Source organism: Canis aureus, chromosome 2 (assembly GCF_053574225.1).
Source record: "Canis aureus isolate CA01 chromosome 2, VMU_Caureus_v.1.0, whole genome shotgun sequence".
NCBI classification, from domain to species: domain Eukaryota; kingdom Metazoa; phylum Chordata; class Mammalia; order Carnivora; family Canidae; genus Canis; species Canis aureus.
The window spans coordinates 19198381-19219478 of NC_135612.1; the positions used below are offsets into that span (position 1 = coordinate 19198381).

General features: G+C 38.1%; 1 protein-coding gene across 29 annotated transcripts in view; it reads left to right on the forward strand.

Annotated features, from left to right (window-relative positions):
• LOC144293967 (uncharacterized) overlaps positions 1-21098 on the forward strand; it is a 1010193-nt gene that overhangs the window by 271182 nt on the left and 717913 nt on the right. For 2 of the 29 annotated variants that reach the window (XR_013361422.1, XR_013361418.1), the window contains 2 exons: positions 13039-13148; positions 14326-14478. The exons of 21 other annotated variants lie outside the window; for them this stretch is intronic. The gene's annotated coding sequence lies outside the window, so the exon portion shown is untranslated. Of the gene's footprint in view, positions 1-13038; positions 13149-14325; positions 14736-17474; positions 17638-21098 lie in introns of those variants that run through there. 6 more of the 29 variants (XR_013361408.1, XR_013361435.1, XM_077865537.1 and 3 more) reach the window with 6 other exon arrangements.

Below are 21098 nucleotides of genomic sequence, written 5' to 3' on the forward strand. Positions count from 1 at the left end.
CTGTAATTGTTTCTCTTTTACTATCTTAATTTACCATATTGCCTATTTTTTTTTATTTTACTTTGCTCTTTTGCTGGTTTTCTGAATTCAATGCTAATTATTTTGAATCATCCTTATTTTTTTTTTTTTAATATTTTTTTTTTTTATTGGTGTTCAATTTACTAACATACAGAATAACACCCAGTGCCCGTCACACAATCACTCCCACCCCCCGCCCTCCTCCCCTTCCACCACCCCTAGTTCGTTTCCCAGAGTTAGCAGTCTTTACGTTCTGTCTCCCTTTCTGATATTTCCCACACATTTCTTCTCCCTTCCCTTATTTTCCCTTTCACTATTATTTATATTCCCCAAATGAATGAGAACATATAATGTTTGTCCTTCTCCGACTGACTTACTTCACTCAGCATAATACCCTCCAGTTCCATCCACGTTGAAGCAAATGGTGGGTATTTGTCATTTCTAATAGCTGAGTAATATTCCATTGTATACATAAACCACATCTTCTTTATCCATTCATCTTTCGTTGGACACCGAGGCTCCTTCCACAGTTTGGCTATCGTGGCCATTGCTGCTATAAACATCGGGGTGCAGGTGTCCCGGCGTTTCATTGCATCTGTATCTTTGGGGTAAATCCCCAACAGTGCAATTGCTGGGTCGTAGGGCAGGTCTATTTTTAACTGTTTGAGGAACCTCCACACAGTTTTCCAGAGTGGCTGCACCAGTTCACATTCCCACCAACAGTGTAAGAGGGTTCCCTTTTCTCCGCATCCTCTCCAACATTTGTTGTTTCCTGCCTTGTTAATTTTCCCCATTCTCACTGGTGTGAGGGGGTATCTCATTGTAGTTTTCATTTGTATTTCCCTGATGGCAAGTGATGCAGAGCATTTTCTCATGTGCATGTTGGCCATGTCTATGTCTTCCTCTGTGAGATTTCTCTTCATGTCTTTTGCCCATTTCATGATTGGATTGTTTGTTTCTTTGGTGTTGAGTTTAATAAGTTCTTTATAGATCTTGGATACTAGCCCTTTATCTGATATGTCATTTGCAAATATCTTCTCCCATTCTGTAGGTTGTCTTTGAGTTTTGTTGACTGTATCCTTTGCTGTGCAAAAGCTTCTTATCTTGATGAAGTCCCAATAGTTCATTTTTGCTTTTGTTTCTTTTGCCTTCGTGGATGTATCTTGCAAGAAGTTACTATGGCCGAGTTCAAAAAGGGTGTTGTCTGTATTCTTCTCTAGGATTTTGATGGATTCTTGTCTCACGTTTAGATCTTTCATCCATTTTGAGTTTATCTTTGTGTATGGTGAAAGAGAGTGGTCTAGTTTCATTCTTCTGCATGTGGATGTCCAATTTTCCCAGCACCATTTATTGAAGAGACTGTCTTTCTTCCAATGGATAGTCTTTCCTCCTTTATCGAATATTAGTTGCCCATAAAGTTCAGGGTCCACTTCTGGATTCTCTATTCTGTTCCACTGATCTATGTGTCTGTTTTTGTGCCAGTACCACACTGTCTTGATGACCACAGCTTTGTAGTACAACCTGAAATCTGGCATTGTGATGCCCCCAGATATGGTTTTCTTTTTTAAAATTCCCCTGGCTATTCGGGGTCTTTTCTGATTCCACACAAATCTTAAAATAATTTGTTCTAACTCTCTGAAGAAAGTCCATGGTATTTTGATAGGGATTGCATTAAACGTGTATATTGCCCTGGGTAACATTGAGATTTTCACAATATTAATTCTGCCAATCCATGAGCATGGAATATTTTTCCATCTCTTTGTGTCTTCCTCAATTTCTTTCAGAAGTGTTCTATAGTTTTGAGGGTATAGATCCTTTACATCTTTGGTGAGGTTTATTCCTAGGTATCTTATGCTTTTGGGTGCAATTGTAAATGGGATTGACTCCTTAATTTCTCTTTCTTCAGTCTCATTGTTAGTGTATAGAAATGCCACTGACTTCTGGGCATTGATTTTGTATCCTGCCACGCTACCGAATTGCTGTATGAGTTCTAGCAATCTTGGGGTGGAGACTTTTGGGTTTTCTATGTAGAGTATCATGTCATCGGCGAAGAGGGAGAGTTTGACTTCTTCTTTGCCAATTTGAATGCCTTTAATGTCTTTTTGTTGTCTGATTGCTGAGGCTAGGACTTCCAGTACTATGTTGAACAGCAGTGGTGAGAGTGGACATCCCTGTCTTGTTCCTGATCTTAGGGGAAAGGCTCCTAGTGCTTCCCCATTGAGAATGATATTTGCTGTGGGCTTTTCGTAGATGGCTTTTAAGATGTCGAGGAATGTTCCCTCTATCCCTACACTCTGAAGAGTTTTGATCAGGAATGGATGCTGTATTTTGTCAAATGCTTTCTCTGCATCCAATGAGAGGATCATATGGTTCTTGGTTTTTCTCTTGCTGATATGATGAATCACATTGATTGTTTTACGGGTGTTGAACCAGCCTTGTGTCCCAGGGATAAATCCTACTTGGTCATGGTGAATAATTTTCTTAATGTACTGTTGGATCCTATTGGCCAGTATCTTGTTGAGAATTTTTGCATCCATGTTCATCAGGGATATTGGTCTGTAATTCTCCTTTTTGGCGGGGTCTTTGTCTGGCTTTGGAATTAAGGTGATGCTGGCCTCATAGAACGAATTTGGAAGTACTCCATCTCTTTCTATCTTTCCAAACAGCTTTAGGAGAATAGGTATGGTTTCTTCTTTAAACGTTTGATAAAATTCCCCTGGGAAGCCATCTGGCCCTGGACTCTTGTGTCTTGGGAGGTTTTTGATGACTGCTTCAATTTCCTCCCTGGTTATTGGTCTGTTCAGGTTTTCTATTTCTTCCTGTTCCAGTTTTGGTAGTTTGTGGCTTTCCAGGAATGCGTCCATTTCTTCTAGATTGCCTAATTTATTGGCGTATAGCTGTTCATAATATGTTTTTAAAATCGTTTGTATTTCCTTGGTGTTGGTAGTGATCTCTCCTTTCTCATTCATGATTTTATTAATTTGAGTCTTCTCTCTCTTCTTTTTAATAAGGCTGGCTAATGGTTTATCTATCTTGTTAATTCTTTCAAAGAACCAACTCCTGGTTCTGTTGATCTGTTCCACAGTTCTTCTGGTCTCGATTTCGTTGAGTTCTGCTCGAATCTTTATTAACTCCCTTCTTCTCTTGGGTGTAGGATCTATTTGCTGTTTTTTCTCTAGCTCCTTTATGTGTAAGGTGAGCTTTTGTATTTGAGTTCTTTCCTGTTTTTGAATGGATGCTTGTATTGCGATGTATTTCCCCCTTAGGACTGCTTTTGCTGCATCCCAAAGATTTTGAACGGTTGTATCTTCATTCTCATTAGTTTCCATGAATCTTTTTAATTCTTCCTTAATTTCCTGGTTGACCCTTTTATCTTTTAGCAGGATGGTCCTTAACCTCCACGTGTTTGAGGTCCTTCCAAACTTCTTGTTGTGATTTAGTTCTAATTTCAAGGCATTATGGTCTGAGAATATGCAGGGGACAATCCCAATCTTTTGGTATCGGTTCAGACCCGATTTGTGACCCAATATGTGGTCTATTCTGGAGAAAGTTCCATGTGCGCTTGAGAAGAATGTGTATTCAGTTGAGTTTGGATGTAAAGTTCTGTAGATATCTGTGAAATCCATCTGGTCCAGTGTATCATTTAAAGCTCTCGTTTCTTTGGAGATGTTTTGCTTAGAAGACCTATCGAGTATAGAAAGAGCTAGATTGAAGTCACCAAGTATAAGTGTATTATTATCTAAGTATTTCTTCACTTTGGTTAATAATTGATTTATATATTTGGCAGCTCCCACATTCGGAGCATATATATTGAGGATTGTTAAGTCCTCTTGTTGAATAGATCCTTTAAGTATGATATAGTGTCCCTCTTCATCTCTCACTACAGTCTTTGGGGTAAATTTTAGTTTATCTGATATAAGGATGGCTACCCCTGCTTTCTTTTGAGGACCATTCGAATGGTAAATGGTTCTCCAACCTTTTATTTTCAGGCTGTAGGTGTCCTTCTGTCTAAAATGAGTCTCTTGTAGACAGCAAATAGATGGGTCCTGCTTTTTTATCCAGTCTGAAACCCTGCGCCTTTTGATGGGGTCATTAAGCCCGTTCACATTCAGAGTTACTATTGAGAGATATGAGTTTAGTGTCATCATGATATCTATTCAGTCTTTGTTTTTGTGGACTATTCCACTGAACTTCTTCTTAAAGGGGAATTTTAAGAGTCCCCCTTAAAATTTCTTGCAGAGCTGGTTTGGAGGTCACATATTCTTTTAGTTGCTGCCTGTCTTGGAAGCTCTTTATCTCTCCTTCCATTTTGAATGAGAGCCTTGCTGGATAAAGGATTCTTGGTTGCATGTTCTTCTCCTTTAGGACCCTGAATATATCCTGCCAGCCCTTTCTGGCCTGCCAGGTCTCTGTGGAGAGGTCTGCTGTTACCCTAATACTCCTCCCCATAAAAGTCAGGGATTTCTTGTCTCTTGCTGCTTTAAGGATCTTCTCCTTATCTTTGGAATTTGCAAGCTTCACAATTAAATGTCGAGGTGTTGAACGGTTTTTATTGATTTTAGGGGGGGATCTCTCTATTTCCTGGATCTGAATGCCTGTTTCCCTTCCCAGATTAGGAAAGTTTTCAGCTAGAATTTGTTCAAATACATATTCTGGCCCTCTGTCCCTTTCGGCACCCTCGGGAACCCCAATTAAACGTAGGTTTTTCTTCCTCAGGCTGTCGTTTATTTCCCTTAATCTAACTTCATGGTCTTTTAATTGTTTGTCTCTTTTTTCCTCAGTTTCCCTCTTTGCTGTCAACTTGTCTTCTAGGTCACTCACTCGTTCTTCCACCTCGTTAACCCTCGTCGTTAGGACTTCTAGTTTGGATTGCATCTCATTCAATTGATTTTTAATTTCTGCCTGATTAGCTCTAAATTCTGCAGTCATGAAGTCTCTTGAGTCCTTTATACTTTTTTCTAGAGCCACCAGTAGCTGTATAATAGTGCTTCTGAATTGGCTTTCTGACATTGAATTGTAATCCAGATTTTGTAACTCTGTGGGAGAGAGGACTGTTTCTGATTCTTTCTTTTGAGGTGAGGTTTTCCTTCTAGTCATTTTGCTCAGTGCAGAGTGGCCAAAAGCAAATTGTATTGGGAAAAAGAGAAAAAGAGAGGAGAGAAAGAAGGAAAGAAAAGAGAAAGAGAAGAAAAAAAAAAGGGAAGAAAAAGAAAAAAAAAAAACGGAAAAAAAAAAGAAGAAAAAGAAAGAAAAAGAAAGGAGAAAAAAAGGGGGTGGGGGAAGGAAACAAATCAAAAAGCAAAACAAAACAAAAACAAAACAAAACAAAACAAACAAACAAAAAAAAAAGAACCACAGGGGAGTATCTTCTGATTCTGTGTTCTTTAAGTCCCTTGGCTTCTCCTGGAAGTTGTCCGTCTAGCTGATCTTCTGGGGGAGGGGCCTGTTGTGCTGATTTTCAGGTGTTAGCAGCTGGGGGAGCTGCTGTGCCCCTGCCCGGTGCAGGGCTCAGTGGGGGTTGTTTACCCCGTGAGGCCGCAGGAGGAGCAGCCCCAGTGGCGGGGCAGCTCTGGAAACCTGGATTCAGCTCCGGCAGGAACTCCGTCTGCAGGGCCTGGAGGCTCCGGGGCGGGGCCGCTGATCTGCTCAGCTGGGGCAGGAGCGTCCTCGCTGTCCTGGGCCCTCCCGGCCTCTGCCTGTCCCGGGGGAGGCGGGATCCTGGGCTGTGTCCCGGCGCCCTGTGTTCCGGAGCCTGCGCTGTTGGATTCGCGCTCCCGGGCCGCGCAGCCCCCTCCGCGGAGCCGCCGCCCGAGCCCCTCTGAGCTGCTCCGGGTCCCGCCGGGTCCCGCCGTGCGCGCTGCAGCCCTTAGGGAGCTCGGCGCACTCTCCTGGGCGCGCAGTTGCTCTGTTACTGTCCCAGGGAGCCCGAGGAGATCCTCGCCCTCCTGGGTCCTGCTCCAACTCCCCGCGAGCCCCTTTCCCCCCGGAAGGTCGGTGCAGCTCCTGAATCATCCTTATTTTTTAACAAGTCTATTTCAGATTATAGACTTACCTTTAAATTTTGCCTTAGATGCAGTCCACTAGTTATTTTAATGCAATTCTTCCATTGCTATTCAATTTTAAATATTTCATAATTTCCCCTTTACTCTTTAACCAATGCATTATTTCATGATCTACTCTTTATCATATGCTTTATTTAGAGATTTATTCTTTAACTTAAGAGCTGTTTAGAAATGTGTTTTCAGTTTCCAAACATATACTGTATGGTGCTTTTATTATTTATTTCTTATTCACTTGTGGTCAGATGACATAGTGTATGTGGTAATAATTTTTTTTATATTTGTTGAGATTTCCTTGTGACCTAATGCTCCATCAATATATGTAAAATTTCCCATCTGTGCTTTAAAAGGATACATGTTTTGTATTTTGGGGAGCACAGTGTTCTAAATATTTCTAACAGAGACATCTAAATGTGTTAAGTTGTATATATCTCTTTTACTTTGTTTGTTTTGTTAGTTTCAGAAAGAAAAATGCTAAAATATCCCTTCTTGAGTGAGGTTTTGTCAGTATTTTTCTTGTAATTCTGTAAGTATTTAAAAAAATCTATTCAAAGTTATCTTTTTAGGTATATGTGAAGTCAACTATCTCTTTGTGAAGTCAACTATCTCTTATTAGTGAATCATTTTAATATTATTTAGGCTCCCTTTTATCTCTATTAATACTAATTGCCCTGAATTTTATTTTGTCTGCTATTGATCTTGGTATATCAGCTTTGTTTTGCTTAATATTTTCTGTGAATTAACAGTATATCTTCCTTCTGAAAATTGGCACATTTTCACATTTATCTAGCCACTGACTGAGTTCCTAATCTAAACCAAGATACCACCCAGGACTATGATATTGCCAACCAGAATATTTCAAATATTGTCACTTTCTAATGTCATGACCTCACTCTGGATATGAATCATGAGCTGTCTTTTTCAGGGTCAAGTTCTACATTTGGACTTGTTTCTTGGGTGGTTCTACATTCTTCTTGTGGCTCACTGTGAAGACTCCTGGATGGCTTGTAGTTGTGTTAGCTAGGGTGAGATGTGAAACTTTTAAACATCCAGTAGTCAGTTATCCAGTTTCTCTCGTTTGAAGTGGACTTCCATGGAACCAAAGAATAATGTATAAGAGAATCTGCAGATTGATCACACGAGGTTTAAGGTGAAGCTTCCCCAAAGAATTTGAAAGTGAAGGAAATAAGATTGTCCCTAGAAAATTAAACCAAACATGTTTTTTCCCCATAATTTGCTTTTTTCACTCAATTATTTTTTTATTTTAATCACCTGGTGCTCATCACAACACCTTTTTCACCCATCCTCCATCACCTGTTTCACCCATTCTCCTACTCACTTCCCCTCTGGTAACCATAAATTTGTTCTCTATAGTTAAGAGTCTGTTTCTTGGTTTGCCTCCTTTTCTTTTTAATTCGTCCCCCCTTTTTTTTTCTTAAATTACACATATGAGTAAAATCATATGACATTTATCTTTTCTCTGATTGATTTATTTCACTTAGCATTATACTTTCTAGCTCTAACCATGTCATTTCAAATGGCAAGATTTCATTCTGTCTTATGGCTGAATAACATGCCACTTCTTTGTCCATTTATCAATTGATGGACAATTGGGCTACTTCCATATTTTGGCTACTATAATGTGCCTATAAACATTGGGTACACATATCCCTTTGAATTAGCATTTTTGTATTCATTGGGTAAATATTATTAGTACAGTTGCTGGATTGTAAGGTGGTTCTGTTATTAACTTTCTGAGGAAACTCCATACTGTTTTCCAGAATGGCTGCACCAGTTTGCATTCCCATCAACAGTGCAAGAAAGTTCCTTTGTCTCCACATCCTCGTCAACACTTACTGTTTCCTGTGTTTTGTATTTTGGCCATTTTGACAGATATGAGTCAAATATATCAGTCTCACAGTTGTTTTGATTTGCATTTCCCTGATGATAAGTGATGATGAACATCTTTTCATGTGTCTGTTAGTGATTTGGATTTCATCTTTGGAGAAATGTCTATTCATGTCTTTTGCCCATTTCTTAATTGGATTATTTGTTTTGGGGGTGATGAGTTTTGTAAGTTATTTATATATTTTGGATACTGACTCTTTATTGGAATTGTCACTTGCAAATATATCCTCCTATTCCTCAGGTTGCCTTTTAGTTTTGTTGATTGTTACCTTTGCTCTGCAGAGGCTTCTTATTTTGAAGTCCCAGTAGCTCATTTTTGCTTTTGTTTCCTTTGCCTCAGGAGACAGATCTAGAAAAAGGTTGCTAGAGTCAATGTCAGAAAAAGTACTGCTTGTGCTCTTTTTAAAAGGATTTTTATGTTTTCAGGCCTTACATTTCAGTAATTCATTCATTTTGAATTTATTTTTGTGTATGGTGTAAGAGTGGTCCAGTTTCATCCTTTCGCAAGTTGCTGTCCAGTTTTCCCAAGAGCATTTATTGAAGAGACTGTTTTTTCCCATTGGATATTCTTTCCTTTGTCGAGATCAATTGACCATATAATTATAGGTTTATTTCTGGAATTTCTGTTCTGTTCCATTGATCTATATGTCTGCTTTTGTGCCAGTACCATACTTTTTTTGATGACTACAGCTTTGTAATGTAACTTGAAGTCTAGAATTTTGATACCTCCAGCTTTGCTTTTCTTTTTCAAGATTGCTATGACTATTCAGAGTCTTTTGCAGTTCCATACAACTTTCAGGATTGTTTCTTCTAGCTCTATGAAAAATGCTTGTGGTATTTTGATAGGGATTGCATTCAATGTGTAGATTGCTTTTGGTAGTATAGAGATTTTATCACTATTTTTTCCACCAATCCATTAGCATGGCGTGTCCTTGCATTCCTTTGTGTTGTCTTTCATGTCTTTAATCAGTGTTGTATAATTTTCAGAGTACAGGTCTTTTACCTCTTTGTTTAAGTTATTTCTAGGTATCTTATTTTTGGTGCAACTGTCAATAGGATTGTTTTCTCAATTCATTTTTCTGCTGCTTCATTATTGGTGTATAGAAATACAAAAGATTTCTTTAGATTGATTTTCTATCCTGTGACTTTGCTGAATTCATTTATTAGTTCTAGCAGTTTTTTGGTGGAATCTTCCAGGTTTTCTGTATATAGTATCATATCATCTGATAAAAGATGAAAAAAGTGAAAAGTGAAAGTTTGACTTCTTCTTTATTGATATGTATGCCTTTTATTTCTTTTTGTTGTCTGATCGCCATGGCTAGGACTTCTAGTACTATGTTGAACAGCAGTGGTGAGAGTTGACATCCTTGTCTTATTCCTGACCTTAGGGGAAGGGCTCTCAGTTTTTCCCTTTTAGAGTTGACATTAGCTGTGGGTTTTTTATATATGGCCTTTATTATGTTGAGGTATGTTCCCTTTATACCTACTATGTTGAGGGTTTTATCGTGAGTGGATGCTGTACTTTGACAAATACTTTTTCTGTATCTATTGAAGTGAACATGTAGTTCTATCCTTTCTCTTGTGGATATATGATGTATCATGTTGATTGATTTGTGAATACTGAACCACCCTTGCAAACCCAGGAATAAATCTCATGTTGATCATGGTGAATGATGTTTTTAATGTATTGTTGATTCAGTTTGCTAGTATTTTGCTGAAGATTTTTAAATCTGTGTTCATCAGGAATACTGGCCTGTAGTTCTCTTTTTTAATGGTATCTTTATCTGGTTTTGGTATCAGGGTAAGGCTGGCCTCATAGGATGAATTGGGAAGATTTCCCTCCTTTTCTGTTTTTTTTTGGAATAGTTTGAGAATAGGTATTAACTCTTCTTTTAATGTTTCATAGGACTTGCCTGTGAAGTCATCTGGTCCTGGAGTTTTACTGATTCACTTTCTTATATATCATTTATTTCTGTTTTAATCTTTATTATTTTCTTCCTTTGCTATTTTTACAGTTTGTTGTTCTTTTTCCAGCTCCTTTAGGTGTAAGATTAGGTTATTTGAGATTTTTTTTTTGCTTCTTGAGATAGATCTGTGTTGCTAAAAACTTCCTTTTTAGAACTCTTTTTGCAGCATCCCCAAGGTTTTGAACCATTGTGTTTTCATTTTCATTTGTTTCCATGTATGGTTTTATTTTTTTTCTTTTATTTCCTAGTTAGCCTGTTCACTGTTTTATTATTTTTCTTTTATTTCCTGGTTAACCCATTCATTGTTTAGTAGAATGTTGTTTAACCTTCTGTGATCTTCTGGTTGGCCCATTCATTGTTTAATAGTATGTTATTTAACCTCCATGTATTTGTTCTCTTTCAGATTTTTTCTTATGTTTGATTTTTGGTTTCATAGCATTGTGATCAGGAAGAGGCATGGTATGACTTTGATCTTTTTGAACTATTTGAGGCTTGTTTTGTGGCCTAAAATATGATCTGTTCTGGAGAATGTTCCATATACACTTGAAAAAACTGTGTTCTGCTGTTTTTGGATGGAATGTTCTGAATGTATCTTTTAAATCTATCTGGTCCAGTGTGTCATTCAAAGCCACTGTTTCCTTGTTGATTATCCTTTTGAATCACCTGTCCATTGATGTAAGTGGGGTGTGTAATCCCCTACCATTATTGTATTACTGTTGATTAGTTCCTTTATATTTCTTATTAACTGTTGTATGTATTTGGGTGCTCTCATGTTGGATACATAAATATTTACAATGATTCCATCTTCTTTTTGGATTGTCCCCTTTAATTATTATATAATGTCCTTCTTTGTCTCTTGTTATAAGGTCTGTTTTGTCCCATAAAAGTATTGCTGCCTTGGCTTTATTTTGACATCCATTTGCATGATAAATGTTTCTACATCCCCTCGCTTTCAATCTGCAGGTGTCTTTAGGTCTAAAATGATTCTCTTGTAGGCAGCATAGAGATGGGTCTTGCTCTTTAATTCATTCTGTCAGCCTGTGTCTTTGATTAGAGCATTTAGTCCATTTATATTCAAAGTAATTATTGATGTGTATATATTTATTGCTATTTTATTACTTGTTTTGTGGTTGTTTCTGAAGACTTTCTCTGATTCTTTCTTGTCTTTTTCTTTTTAAAAAAATATTTTATTTATTTACTTGGTAGAGCACAAATGGAGGGAGGGATAGAGGGAGAGGGAGAAGCAAACTCTGTTGAGCAGGGAGCCCAACAAGGGGTCTCAATTTCAGGACCCTGAAATCATGACCTGAGCGGGAGGCAGACACTTAACCCACTGAGTCCCCAGGTATCTCTCTTGTCTTTTACTCTTTAATGGTTTCCTGGTTTTCTTTAGTGATATATTTAGATTTCTTTGTCTTTATTTTTTGCAAATTTGTTAGTGGTTTTTGATTTGTGGTTACCGTTAGGTTTATATATAACATTTTCTGCACATAACAGTCTATATTAGGTTGATAGTAATTTAAGTTTCAACCCATTCTTTATTCTTCCTCAAGTTTTAGGTATATGGTGTCATATTTTGCATCCTTTTATTTTGTGAATTCATTGACTGAATTACCGGAAGATTCATTTTTATACTGCCTTTCTGTTTTCTAGCTTCATTCTGTCATTTTTGGTCTTTCCTTTTCTCTCAGATAGTTTTTAATATTTCTTGCAGGGCTGGTTTAGTGGTCATGAACTCCTTTATTTTTTGTTTATCTGGGAAACTCTTTATCTCTCTTTCTATTTTGAGTGATTACCTTGCTGGATATAGTATTCTTGGCTACACATTTTCTCATTTAGCACTTTTTTCCCCCCCATTTAGCACTTTAAATGTATCTTGTTGCTCCCTTCTGGTTCCAACGTTTCTGTTGAAAAATGTCCTGCTAGACTTATGCATTTTCCCTTCTAAGTTTCTAACTTCTTTTGTCTTGCTGCTTTTAAAGTTTTTCTTTATCACTATTTATTGCCATTTTAATTATAATATATCTGCTTTTGTTGATTTTGTTGGGAGTTCTGTGCCTCCTAAATCTAGATGTGTTCCCTTCCCCCAATTAGGAAAGTTTTTCAGCTATCATTTCTTCAAATACATTTTCTGCTTCCATTTCTCTCTTTTCTTCTGCTAGGACTCCTATGGTATGAATGTTATTATGTTTGATGAAATCCCTGAGTGCCTTAAGTCTAGTCTTGTTTTACATAATTCTTTTTTTGTATCTTTTGTCCAGCTTGATTACCTTCTTTACTCTGTCTACTAGGTCACTAATTCATTCCTCTCCTTCTTCCATCCTGCTATTTACTCCATCAAGCATGTTTCTCATTTTGTTTAATGAGCCCTTTATCTCTGCTATGTTTTTCCTTATCTTTGTGTTAAAAGTCTTACACCTGTCTTCCACTCTTTTCTCAAGTCCACTGATTATCCTTATGGCCATTGCCATTAAATTCTCTATCAGACATGTTACTTATGTCTGTTTTGCTTAGATATCTGGCCTCTGCCCTGTCCTGTTCTTTTAGTTGGGACAAATGCCTCTGTTCTCTCATGTTGTTTAAGTCTCTGTGCTTGTTTCTGTGTGTTAGGATAGACAGCTACATCTCTCATTCTTGAGGGTAATGGCCTTGCTGTGTAGTATCCCCTGTTCCTCAAGGGCTGGCACTTCCAGAGTGTCTCTAATGTGCTGCCTGCAGTCTGTTATTGTGTCCTGCATGCTTTATCCTTCAGGCAAGTCATCTGCAGAGGCTCTCTTTGCCTATAGTGGGCAGTGTTTCTTTGGTCCCTGGCTCGAATGTGGTGCATTTTAACTACGTGTTAAACTAGGTCTTGTGAAATGAGACCTGTCACTGCTGCCACAGGAATTGAAGTTTCATAAAACTCCTGGGTCAGGAGACATGGTGTTGGCAGGAGTTTGGGCTGATCTTCTGAGGGAGGGCTGGGCTGAGACTGAGGCAAGTATGAATAGGAAGGGTGGTTCCTTCAGAGCATGGAGGGAGAGGGTGGTGGGGCTTGGCCTAAGCAAGTTAGGTGGGGAATGCTGATGCTACACTGGTTCCTGCAGGTGGCCCTATGCTTATGCTGAGGGGGAAGAGAGGGAAATGGTGCCTGCCAGTTCCTTTGTTCATGGAGGTGTCTCTCTGTGAACACTGCCACTCTGGGACACATTCTGAGGTAAGCAGCTAACCTCCTCACTGTGTGCCCCATGTACTCTTCACATGGTTTCCATGCTTTATGTCTGCAGGCTGTTTGCCCTGCCTTTTTCCCAAGAGCAGCACCCATGTCTTCCCAACTCTCCCAGAGCCAAGCATGCTGACCTTTAAAACTGCAGGCTTTAAATGCCACTGGTTGCAAGAACTCAGGAAATTTGGCCTTCCCCTTTCCAAGCCAATTGCTATGGGGATTCATTTTCCCATGCTTTCCCCTGTGTGCTAATCTGTCTCTCACCCTCCTCTGCGATGGTGGCTCCCTCCCAACCACAGCAGCCATGATCCACTTCTCTCCACACTTCTTACCTTCTTCAGTGTGACCTCTTCTGTGCCTTTAGTTGTGGAGTTAGTTCTGCCAGGCTTCAGGCTGATTTTTTTGGGAGTATTTAGGATGATTTGATAATTAGATGTTTTTTGTGGGATGAGGCAAGCCTAGGTTCTTCCTTTTTCTTTTTTTTAAGATTTATTTTTTATTCATGAGAGACATAGAGAGAGAAAGGCAGAGACACAGGCAGAGGGAGAAGCAGGCTCCCTGCGGGGAGCCCGATGCGGGCCTTGATCTCAGAACCTTGGATTACGCTCTGGGCCGAAGGCAGACTCAACTGCTGAGCCACCCAGGTGTCCCAAGCCTAGGTTCTTCCTTCTCTGCCACCATCTTCCCCCTGCCTTCTAAATTAAAATTTTTATATAACTGCATCAAAACTGGGAAATGTTAAGCTTTTTCAAAGATACACCATAGGCAAATCTGTTCCAAATGAGGGTATCAGAGAATTTGTCTGACAATAAAGGGAGTATCTGTCTATGAAGTTTAGAGAAAGGAAAGTCACAGAGATAAACTTTGGATGTGCCCATGCAGCTTTCCCAAAGGAGGTGAGCCTCCCCTAGCTAAAGGGCTTTGGTATTGTGCAGTCCCATTTACTAAACCATAATTTCTGCGGGAAAGTCTACAATGAGTTGTAGTTAACAACAGCCTTCATGTACTCCAAGTTTAATAAAATACCATCTCCTTTATCTGCAAATGGTGACATAAGGCTCTGTTATCCTGATGCCATTAAACATTGATTTAGCTAACTAAATCCTCTTGTGTTCTAATTCCATGCTCATTGGGCAAGCTCTTGATTATTATTTGGTTTTCCATATAGGTCTGCTTTTAGGAAGAAAATTGACTGTTTATCTGGACAAGAGAGTTCTGATTGCTGAAATAAATGTATTTCTCACTGTAAATTGTTAACTTCTTGTTCTGATTATAATTTTATTTCCCATGTGTCTGTTTTAAAAGGCAGTATTGCATATTAAAGAGAAAGAACATTTCTTAAATGGTTGTATAGTTGTATGTTACTTGAGTGTGTGTATGAGTGTGATCTTTTTTTAAATTACTTTTTTTAACCGAAGTATAATTAACATATGGTGCTATATTAGTTTTAGGTGTACAATGATCATATGATGGTTCAACAATTCTATGTACATTACTAATTGTTCATCACCATAAGTGTGTTCTTAATCCTCTTCATCTATTTTACCCAACTCCCCACCCATCTCTCCTCTGGCAACCAACAGCTTGTTTTCTGTATTTAAGAGTCTGTTTTTCTTTTTTTTTTTTGTCTTTTTTTTTCTTTGTTTACTTTAACAAACATGCAATTCATTTAGGTTTTTTCCCATGTTTTGCTATACAAATAATGCTATAAACATCTGTTTTACATACTTTGTAAGCACATGCAATGTTGTCAGTAAGATACATTTAAGAAGTTGTTTTCCACTTTTCTGAATTTTAAGAAAGAATGTGTCTGTTATGTTCACATGAATATTATGGCACATGTGAGTGTGTGTTGCATTTGGATTTATATCACACTCTATGTATCTATAACTTATATATAAATGTGCGATGTTTTGTTGCACTGGAACTTATCAGTCTTGTGACTTATTTAGAGGGGGAGTTAACATGCATCTGCCTTAGAGAGATGACTTTCAGGTGCTGCAAATCTAAGGAACAGGGCCTCACCTAAGGAAAATTCTCACTGACAATCTATGTGATTCTGAGGCTGATCCCTGATCTCTGGATCTCTGATCCCATGAGAACTTTCCTAGGTGACATCCTAACATCACTGTATACATTAATAAGTGTACTATTCTTTCTATTATTTAAGTAGCTGACATTTTAAAAAATTCCTTAATTCTCCCTGCCATAGTTTATCTCCCAATACACTCATTCCAGCATAGGTTTCTGACTTTCTGCTTAATCCACAGCTAAAGAATTGGTCAAATAACTCCTTCATTGCTTATTGTGATTGCTCCCTGGCTGTACTTCTCGCTCAGGTGGCCTTTGAAATCTTTGTGGTGCACAAGGATGATGGTTGAATTTATTGCCTGCCACTTTTCTGAATACTGCTATTTCCTTTGGCCCACCTACTAACAGCAGAGGCAATCATTTGCAGATGATGTGCATTTACTCACCTTGCCAAGTTGATCGGCCCAAAGTTAGGGATGTTACCCAAAATATGCCATCAGAGTGTTTGACTGGACTTATACCTATTACATTGTGGCTTCACTCTGACTGCTCTTTTATAAAATCAAGAACTTAAGGGAACTTTTTTATTTAAAAGATTTAGGAAGCCAAGAGAGTTGGTATTAGGCTGAGATCTTGAGTAGAATAAACATATGGGTAAAAAGATGTAGGTGATGAGAGATTAGGAGAGATGACTTCCCAAATTATGTATAACACATTAGTCGTTGCTTTCAGTATATTTCTTCCTGAAGCTCAGCTGCATTTCTCTTCTTGAGTTCCTTTATCCTTATACTAAATCTCACCTGTTTTCATAAGACTAGCATTAAAGGTTTTCATTTAGAACTATACTAGCAATCACATGGTCCATTCTATCCTTTACTTATTACCATGTCTTGAATACAAAGCTGTGACCCTGTCAAATTTTTCCTCCAAAGTCTTAAAACCATATACTAAAGATTCAGATTCAAGGTGGTTTATCAAATATGAAACTCTTTGTGCTATTTGTGAAGCTATTTATTTCATGAAATGAAAGCTTTCACTGAAAATTAATTTCCATGTAAAATATTTCAATATGTTTTATTCTCATGGATTTTTTTAAAGTAAAAACTTCACAATTTTTAAATAACTTGGAACATTACATATTTGTCTATTTTTATAATATATATGCATATGTATACACACACATGCGCATGCACACACACACACACACATTTTCTTCTCCTGGGCTAGACTTTCAACCAATTTGGTGTGAATTTTAATGTTCAGAGCAAAAACTGAAGCTTTTTTTCCACTTAAGGAGTTATACTCTTACCTTTTAAATTTTTCCCAGTAGAGTTTTACAGAATAAAAATGATTCTTTTATAGAAGAAAAAAAGTCTCTTCTCTTTTCATTTTTATCTGTACTATAAACGTCTATTTAGTTCCCATGGAAATGCAAACTCAAGTTTAAAATATCTGTGTGCATGTGTTTGTGTATGTGTATGAGGAAAATCATGCTAAGAGTAAAGCACCAGTCATGCAGGCTAATGTTCTATTCTGACAATGAAATCAGGTAAGTTTGGCAAGAAGACCCTTTTGTCTTCTATGGAGCTAGCTCAAGGGACTAGGGTTATTGAAAGTTGAAGGAGAATAAGGGAAAGTTCTAAGGAAAACATGTAGTATATTTGAATTATTTTAATGCACCTTCTAAAGTTTTCGTTCTTTGAAAAATTATATATGATTTCCTTCACTAGAAACTTCAAAAATAAAAACATAAGTTAGAAGGAAAACAGAGCGAAACTGATGCCTGGAGAGACTCAACCTTATTTCTTTTTTTTTTTCAACCTTATTTCTGAGCACTGCTTGGACACCAGACCTTTCTCATGAAGATGGGTTTCAGCCCTAAGAGACTCATTGTGTTTATTTGCAGTCTTTAAAAGCCTGAGGGGATTCCATGGTCATAGACTCCTGTTCTGATTCTGTATCAGAACTATAACTGCTGAAGAGTCCCAGATAAAACTCTATCTGTTGTTCCTTGGACTTCTTTCAGGAATGGGTAGCATAGCTAAATACAGTAAGCTCCAGCCGAGGTCAAAGAGCAGTTCATGTCACCTAAAAACACTGTGTGTGTGTTTATAAGAGTGTTGTCAATACAGATGAAGATGCCACTTAGTATCTTATGTTTGGCCCTACATTACTTATATTCATTAAAATTCATAAGCATTAAGTTGGTAAAAAGTTCCAAGTAAGAAAACATGCCAAGATTAATGTACTTTTCTTGTTACCTTCATTTTGTATATGCGAAATCAGACAGGTATTGCTGCCTTGAAATTTCTGAGGACCAAAAAGATTATTGCAATTGGAATTCCTTTTGTTTAAATAAATATATATCTTATAGAATGGTAAAAATCTTAGAGATGGCAGGTCATGTAATCAATCAATCATGTTTGAAGGATATGTGAGTATCTCAAAGGTAAGTATCCCAAGAAGCAATGTGGCAAATGGTGCTAAAATTATGAGTTTATTGGGTCTAGTGCCAGATGCAAACAAACAAACAAACGAAATAAGACAAACTGTGCTCCAGTGTCCAGGAAGAACAGGATCAAACTCACTTGATAAAGCTCAGTGTTAGTATCAGACTGACCTTTCTTCCAATCTTCCCTATCACATGAAAGAGCAGTAGGAAAAAAATGACCAAAACCCTCTTTGATTCTTTAAGAGCATCAAAATTGAATTCTTCTATGTGTTTTTTTAAACTGCTTTTATTGACTGTACAAAACTTCTCACTTCCTGTTTGTGTCCTATGTCCTGCACAAATGTCTAGCACAGGCACTTACAACATGATTGTATCCACTGGCCTCCAGGTTTAGCAATGTGAACCAAGTTCTAAGAGCTCCATGATGGCAGGCACCATGGCTTATTCAACTCTGAATAGATGGTAGGCTAATTCCTGACACTGAAGAGGTACTCAATTTATACTTACTTAAGATTACGAAGAAAGGTAAGAAGAAGAAGCATTCCCTTTTGCAAGACACTTATACTTCTTTGTCCTCCTGAACAGCAACTTCCTTCCAGATAATAATTCACCTTAGTTGCCTTGGACTCTGCAATTCTTCCTGCCCCTCTGTTGTTGAAATCTTGTCTCTCAGAGCCCAAAACATGAGTATGAAATGTAAATCAAATTCAGTAAGAAGATAGATCCTAGAAGAAGAGATGCTTCACTGTAGTTCATTTTATGACTCTTGATTTATTGTTCACCATGGCAAAAAAGTGAGAGAGTCATACAGCATATTGTATATAACCATTACTACTGAAGCAATCTGAATTGCTTTCTGTGAGTATACTGTCACTGATCTAATTTTTACTAAATGTTAAGCAGGTTTTTGTGCTAAAAATATATTGAGCTGAAACAGTGGATTAAGAAAGATGTTGATCTAAATCCCATCTTGTAATTTTCATTTAATGGGTCTAAATTCCTTGAAGTCTCAGACTTTAAAATTGACTTGCAGAGATCTTAAGTTATGGCTCTGAATCCCTTTGGAGGAGGTGCTTATGAATATTAACTGTACCTTAGGATGCACTGTGTTGGTACAAGACTCATTTGAGCACAGAATTAGTGAGAGGTGAATGATGAATAATGGGCTCAGTGTGTGGAATTTAAATATTCGAAAGAACAGACTCTGTATGGTATTGTAAAATGTCTTGTAGCTTCATTTCTGATTTTGAAATGTTACAGTGCTTGCTTATTGTCACAGCATGATCTTCAGCACAGTTGGGTAGTGCTTTTTTAAAGTAATGCAAATGCATGAATGTCAGAAATACCTTCAAATATCGAAGACTGCATCTTTAAGGAGTGCATTTGGCATTAAACAGCCTTTTCCAGCTAATGAATTTCTCAAGTTACAAGAATAATGGCCTTTTTAATCTTAGCAAGAGTAATTAAACAGACATTTGTTATTAATGATGTTGTTAATGGCAGAAGATATTGAATTCTCACATTAGATATTATATTGCTTCAGAGTGATTATTTTGAATATCAGACATATGAGTATATGATGGTCTTAAAATTACAACACCTCCTTAAGAGCATTGTAAGTACTAGTTATTTTAAATAGAAAAAAAAGTACCTTAACTTTGATTAATACCAAGAAAACTAAATATTTCCAAATGGAGGCAGAACTAGCTCTTAGGGACAAAGAACATTTGTTTGATTAGTTCTCTCATCAGTTGAAATGGTGTTTTTCTCTTATTGAGATAGGTACGAGCAGCCCACAGCTCAAGGAAAAATTAAAGTCGGCTTCAAAATAGAAAGGCAGATTATATTTGTTGGCCACTGTATGTCAATTTCCCTTTGCTAACGACTTCCTCAAGTCTGTTCAGGATTTCACCTATCCTCAGCTTCAGAAGGGCATTTTAATTAATCAGTTCATTCATTCATTGAACAAATATGTAGTGAATGCCAGTTATGGCCAGGCACTGCTTGATGCACTGGGAATATAGCTGTGAAAATAGAATAAAACAAAACAACAAAGCCAAATATCACAAATAAACCAAAGCAATATAAAAAGACAAAATTACCTACGTACTATGATTGGAGTTAATGAATTAAAGTAAAGCCACTCAGGCCACAGCAGCTCCCAATTATTCTCATGGTCCAGTGCTAGTGATGGGTATGCTGGCCAAATGGCCTTCCTCAGACTGAAGAACAGGTTTTTATCTCTGCTTGCAGAAAAGAAAAATATTTTTTTTCTTTTTCTTTCCCTCTAGACATAAACAAAACAGTGGTCCGGCCTAGTTGCCACTGGCAGCCATTTTGGGGCTGTGAGGGGACCAGGTTTAGGATGAATCAGAACATATAACAACCACTGTCTGCTCTAAAAGTATCTGAATACATACAGTTGTTTGAATTAACATACTTCTTTTTTAAAAATTTTTAAAGATTTTTTTTAATTTATTTATGATAGACCTAGGGAGAGAGAGAGAGAGGCAGAGACACAGGCAGAGGGAGAAGCAGGCTCCACCCCATGCCGGGAGCCCGACATGGGACTCGATCCCGGGATTCCAAGATGGCACCCTGGTTCAAAGGCAGGCGCTAAACCGCTGAGCCACCCAGGGATCCCAAAATTACATACTTCTGTGGCAAAAATGAATCGCTGTGTTCTTTATTATGACTGTGTAATTGATGGCTTGATCTTAATGTTATTGAGGACAAATCAGAGATGTTTTGGGGATTTGAGGATTAGAGGAAAGGGCATATTTATAACAGTCATATTGAGGGAATTGCAAGGATGAGCTAGTGTGTACTGGTAGGGGCCACAGGATTGGATTTTGAGGGTGTTTGGTCAAGTCTGAAGACAGTGATGGCCCATACTTGTACAATAAAATGCCTGAATTGCTGGGGCAGATGGTGGAGGAAGGTATTGCAAGGCTCAGGGAAGTGGGCATGCTGGAATGCAGATATTATGTGAGGTCAAAAGACCCACCAGAGAGTTATGTTGCAGGGAGGTCCCAGGGGACACCCCATTCACTAAGACCATCAGAAACTCATTGGTAAGGGGACTGTCAGCAACCCTGAGAGGTGTAGTGGTAGCTTTTCTCTGTAGGCTGGGGCTGATGGCAGGAGTCAGTGAACTGGGAATCTTCATGACCTCATGAGAATAATGGGTCTCTGAAACAATAAGCTGTGTTTAATCCCTAAAAGCCAAAGGTGTCACAATTATTTAAGAATTGGCAAGGAAAGGGGCACCTGGGTCGCTCAGTGGTTGAGCATCTTTGGCTTAGGTCCTGACTCTGGGGTCCAGGGATCAAGTTCCACATCGGGCTCCCTGCGTGGAGCCTGCTTCTCCCTCTGCCTATGTTTTGGCGCCCCCCCCCATTAATAAATTAATAAAATCTTAAAAAAAAAGAATTGGCAAGGTAAGAGGGGTAAGGCAA